At 42.9% G+C, this 5,610-nt stretch overlaps 1 pseudogene; it reads right to left on the bottom strand.

Moving 5' to 3' along the window:
- Positions 1-839: 839 nt before the first annotated feature.
- Positions 840-5,610, bottom strand: part of LOC105993611 — a 12,128-nt pseudogene continuing 7,357 nt past the window's right edge.

Consider the following 5,610-nt stretch of genomic DNA (forward strand, 5'->3'; position numbering starts at 1 on the left):
CGATCTGAGACATGGAGAACACATTTTCTTTTTAAAGTGAGAGATCTGCTGTTGGACTGCCCTGACCTCTTAAGACACATCTGAAAAAAAATATTTTCTTAAAACAGAAAATGTTAAGGAAGAAGCATTTGTTGATATAGGTATATTTTAACAAGGTTTTTGGAGAGGTAGAGGGGAGTTGATCAGGTTCTATTCTATGCATGCAGCAGCAGGGTAAAGCCAAGCTAAAGATTTAAGGCAATTTTGACACCTGAAAAGCAGAACTCTACAGCTTTTAAACCCAAAGAGGATACAGCCAGCTCACTTAGTACTTGCCACCTCTTCAAAAGGACAATGGCTCTTTGAAAGCAATCTTTGGGCTTGGCTGCGAATGAAGTACACGCTTTCAGTATACAATCAGGCGGGAAAGAGACCTGGGTGCACGCAGAGGCTGTGAGTTCAAATTCCCATCTCTTTGTGGCCCTCTCCTCCCGCTCACACAGGGCAGTGCGCCGTGTGCACTTCTGCGTTTAGATGAGGGTCCTTGTGTGGAGTCCCGGGGACCTCAAGTCCTTTGGCTGAAGACTGCCTCCTCTCTCCTTGCTGATGTTATTTTTGAATCTGACAGCTCCCAGGGTTCTGTTAGATGCTGTGCTCAGAAATGCCGTGACTCTTCGTAGCCCCTGTGAGCTAAAATAATGAACAAGCAATTAAATCTCATGCCTGAAGGCCTGTGTTGATTGCTTATAGGAGCGGCTGGCCTGCCTCACTGGCTGCGTGTACCCCAGCCCGCACTGGGTCCACATGGTCCTCTGGAGGAGGAGCACTGCAGGCACCTGTTCAGGTTCCTCCAGGGAAGCTTAGATGTCAAAGGAAAGGGACTGGGTGGGGACCAAGAGTCCCGGGACACCCGTGTGGATGGTGGATGCTAGCAGCGGCTGGCATTCCTTGGTGAGGGATTTATTGTGACGATTGTGATTTCTGGGTAAAACACCAGAGGCTTCTACCTGGTGTTTCTTCTTTCCAAATAATACCCCCTGGTAAAAAAGAATTAAAACATAGTCACTCTAGGCCCGGTGCCAGTCACTTCCATCTGTAATCCTAGCTGCTCAGGAGGCTGAAGTCTGAGGATTGAGGTTTGAAGGCAGCCCAGCCCAGAACATCTGTGAGACACTTATCTCCAAGGAACTGACAAAAAGCTGGCAGGAGAGTGGTAGTTCAAGGTGTAGAGTGTGGCCTTGAGCAAGAAGACTAAGCGACAGTGCCAAAGCTGTGAGTTCAAGCCCCAGTGCTGGCAAACATGCTCCCCCCACACCCGCATTCTCCATCCCCCTAAAGGAAGCATTCTATCTGGCTCACCCCTGTAACCCTAGCTCTTCGAGAGGGAGGCTGAGGTCTGGAAGATCATAGTTCAAATCCAGCCCAGGCAAGAAAAGTCTATGGGACTCCATCTCCAATTAATCAGTAAAAAGCTAGTCTAGAGGTGTGGCTCAAGTGGTAGAGCACCCTCAGATTTGGCCCAAGGCTCTGAGCTAGCTCAGCAAGTCTGAGTACCAGCATACAAATGAACAAACAAAATCTAGATGCCTTGGTTTGGGCTACAGGTATAGATTGTTTTGCTAGTTGCCATGAGGTGACTACTAGCTTCCTGAGTCTCCTATTCAAGCCTTCAAGTTTGTCCAGGCAATGTCCCTAATGTCCCACGACTCTTCAGGTGATGGATCCAGAAGTGGATCTCAGCCGTTCACTGGGGACCTGAAGTCCTGAAGTTCTTAGGCACACGGTTGGCCTGCCTCAGTCTTACAGATGTAGATGATGAGATAGTAAATAATCCCATGCTAATTCAGTAGATAAGGACCGAGGGTGCAGAGATGCTGTCCTCTGGAGAGGCCCTCACTCCTGGTTAGTTAGCACAGGTGGTCGCGTCAGGGCTCCTCACCCCCTCTATCCCATCGAGCAGGGAAGGGCAGCTCAAGGAACTCACTTGCTGCCAAGCACCACAAAAGCAGAGTAGCAGAGTACGATCTGAAACAGGCTCTCTAGGTCCCTATTTTTTTTTTCTTCTGTCCCTGTCATTGGGGAGCTCTATTGCATTCAAGTTTATATTTCTTTATTTTTGTTTCTAAAAAAGAAAGGGACATAATGGTATTTGGGCTTCCTGAAGAACCATGATGAGAAAAAGAATGACAAGTGACACTTAGCATGAGGCTTATCCCATGATGAAAGGTTTGGAATATATGATAAACAGGCTTTTAGAATCCATGCATCTGAACCCATATCAGGCTGTTTATTTCCATCCCAACAGCGCAGCTCAAACAATGGCTCAGGGACCAAAAGCATCTTCTGCCTCAATTACTTTCAGTGCCAATTTGCTAAAGATTATTTTCCTAAAGTTTGCCAATGCAATTCAAAAAACTGGAATAGGTAAAATAAAGGCCAGTTCACTGAGGATGCATGAAGGATATCACATTAGAGACTGAGCAGATTAAAACGAAGGGGGGATTTTTATTTCGCTCTTTATGAAGATCGGAAATGGAAGCAATGGGGCCTAGTGGCTGTTGGTTGATTGCCAAGATAACTTAAGCACACAGAATGAAAACTTCACCTTCCCCAAATCATGTGTGGGTTAAGAAAGCTAACCTGTGGAGTAAATGGGTTTGATTCTCAGGGTTCTAGGTATTGTAGTATTCCTGGTGTTGGGAAGATGGAGAGGGGCTCTGTGTGGTTTATTGGCCTGGAACTAATACAATGGCTTGGCGATTCCGGGCAGTGGGGGTTGATAACAAAGACAATCTTTACACATGTTAATGAAACCAAATTCTGAAAACAAGAAACATGAAGAGTTAGGAGAAAGACAGATCTCCAGCTGAATGGCAGGGCTGTATTTCGGAGGTTCTGTGTGTCCTGAGCTAAACTCTATCCCTGTCTTGCCACCCCATTTAGTGAGAATGTCAGAACATGGACCTTTTTGACATGGGCTGAGTCTTATTCAGTTTTGCATCCTGGTGCTTAATTCAATGCCTTGGCCTCAAATAGGTGTTTACTGAGTAAACACTTGTGAGACTGAACAAATGAAAAATTACTAGGAAGGAGAAGCTTTAAAAAGGAGGTCAGACAGAAGAAATTTTGTTTCATATAGATGGAGGAAGAAAATCTATATATTCATGGATTCCCAGAAGAGTTAAGAGTTTCATTGGTGGCTAGAATGTGACTCTCAGATGGGATTGACTGGAAGATAGGAAGTTTAGTCTTCATGATGAAAGGAAGGAGAGATCCACTTAAGAATGGTTCAGGTGGAATACAAGATTCCATTAGCGATCCAACATGGCGGATCTGGGAGCCAGGTTAAGTAGCACACAAGTGCATGAACTGGTTTTGCTCATAGTGAATTTTTGTGTCAAGATTACCACATATGGAGAAAACTGGAGGATTTTTAAACTGATGGATAATGTATTAATAAAATCAAAACAGCCGTGATAGCAGATGTCACGGGGGGGGGGGGGAAGACCCTGATTCCTAGAGTGAGTCTTTGAAGAGAGGTCTCCTCTCTAACTCATTTTCTTGCTTCGAGTCCTGGAAGGAATGTTCTCAAGCCTAAACAACTAGTGAGATTAAAATTGTATTTTGTTCTGTGGTGGATATTAAAAACCAAAAAATGCAAGCAAGAGATGATCAGTCTGATTTGCTTATTTATAGTAATGAAACTTGCTCTTAACGAATTCACTGGTGGCCAGTATGCAGATTGCTCTGAGCATTTTTCAAGGCCTAATTTTCTTTGTGATTTCAAAGAGGATATACTCTTCAGAGGTGGGCTTCCAACTGTCCTGAAGTTCAGAGGCTACTGGGTGATCATTACTTTGCCCTTTCCTTCATGGGCTAAGAAATTCTCTGGTTAAAAAAATAATAATAAACTCTACCTGAGGGATATTAATTAATTAGCTAGTTATATTCATTAAGTAACTAATTAATTAAAGATGTATTATTAGAACTTACCAGACTTCTTCCAAATTGAATGGTTGAAAGAATTGCTTCTCTCTTTTGTTTTTGATTTGCACTTTTCTGGTACAACGTAACAAGTCAGAAGTCAGTCAAATAGAGAAAGATGAAGAATGAAATTGGAATTGGATAGTATACTCTCATCAATATCAATGTAGTGGATATGTGAGTTCGTATGAGAATTTCTGGTCTTGAGTCTTTGAGAAGTGTTTCTCTCAGTAAGATCTGAATGGATTTTGATTGTACATTTTCAGTATTAGAAATGATAGCTATGGATTTTCCTTCAGCAAAAGAGAAGAAATGGAGAATTGGACTCAGTTCTCTGCATGGAGAAGTGAGGGCTGGTGAGTGAAGGAGAGCCAGCCTATGTCTGGGAAGGAGTTTGGAGTTAACAGGTGTCTTACCCTCTTTAAGTCTCTCAAAGCTGTTTGTGCTGTTGAGAGAGGATAATGCATGTAGTATGTATGGATAGCATGGATCCCCTCCTACGCGCTTAATAAAGGTTGACTATTGTTATTGGTTTTTAATAAAATATTGACATTTCCTATTAGGATTATAATAGAATTTCCCATCCTTGTTCCTTTAACTGAGAAATTGCCCATTACACAGCTTTATCCTTTCCCCAGGGATGACTTAATCCCAAGGTTTGCTGACATTGGTTGATTAAGTAGATCTCTCAGACACCTCATATTACCTGACAAAATGGAGAGTGCATCTTTGGGTATTTTAGAGTTCACCGAAGACAAAATGTAGTATAACCTTACAAAAGACATCGCACACATATGAAATTTGTTTTCTGGAAATTTTCTTATTCAAGAGACATTTTTAGGCTCTGACTATGCCTATAACTTTAATTTATCTTTAAAGGACTTTTATTCCCTTGAATGTATTAGGGTTTTTGTTGTTGTTGTTGTTGTTGTTTTGGGTTTTTGTTGTCAGTTGTGGGGCTTGAACTCTAGGCCTGGACTCTGTCCCTCAACTCTTCAGCTCAAGCCACATGCCACTTCTGGTTTTCTGGTGGTTAATTGGAGATAAGAGTCTCATAGACTTTCCTGTCAGGGCTGGCTTTGAACCGTGATCCTCAGATCTCAGCCTCCTGAGTAGCTAGGATTACAGGCACTCGGCTGAATGCATTAGTTTTGGTAGTACTGGAGTTTGAGCTCAAAATCTTGAACCAAGCACTCAACCATCTCTCCCATGCCTTTTTGCTCTTAGATTAATTTTTAGATAAGGTCTTGCAATTTTGTCTGGGCTAGCCCCAGCCATGAACCTCTTACCTAGACCTCCCACACTGGTAGAAACCATAGTGAGTATCACCATACTAGGCTTATTTGTTGAGATGGATTCTTGCTAACTTTTTGCCCACATTGATTACTCTTGAACCTCTGCCTCCTCAGTTGCTGGGACTATAAAAATGAGATGCTATACTTAGCCTCCTTGGAAATATTTTTAATTAAGTTTTTTATTGTGAAAATACTGTACAAAGGGGTTAGAGTTACATGAGCAAGGTAATGAGTACATTTCTTTTTTTTTTTTGGGTCTGGTCGTGGGGCCTGAACTCTGGGCCTGGGCACTGTCCCTCAGCTCTTCAGCTCAAGGCTAGCACTCTACCACTTGAGCCACAGCGCCACTTCC

The sequence above is a fragment of the Dipodomys ordii genome, unplaced genomic scaffold, assembly GCF_000151885.1.
Source record: "Dipodomys ordii isolate 6190 unplaced genomic scaffold, Dord_2.0 Scaffold98, whole genome shotgun sequence".
NCBI lineage: Eukaryota > Metazoa > Chordata > Mammalia > Rodentia > Heteromyidae > Dipodomys > Dipodomys ordii.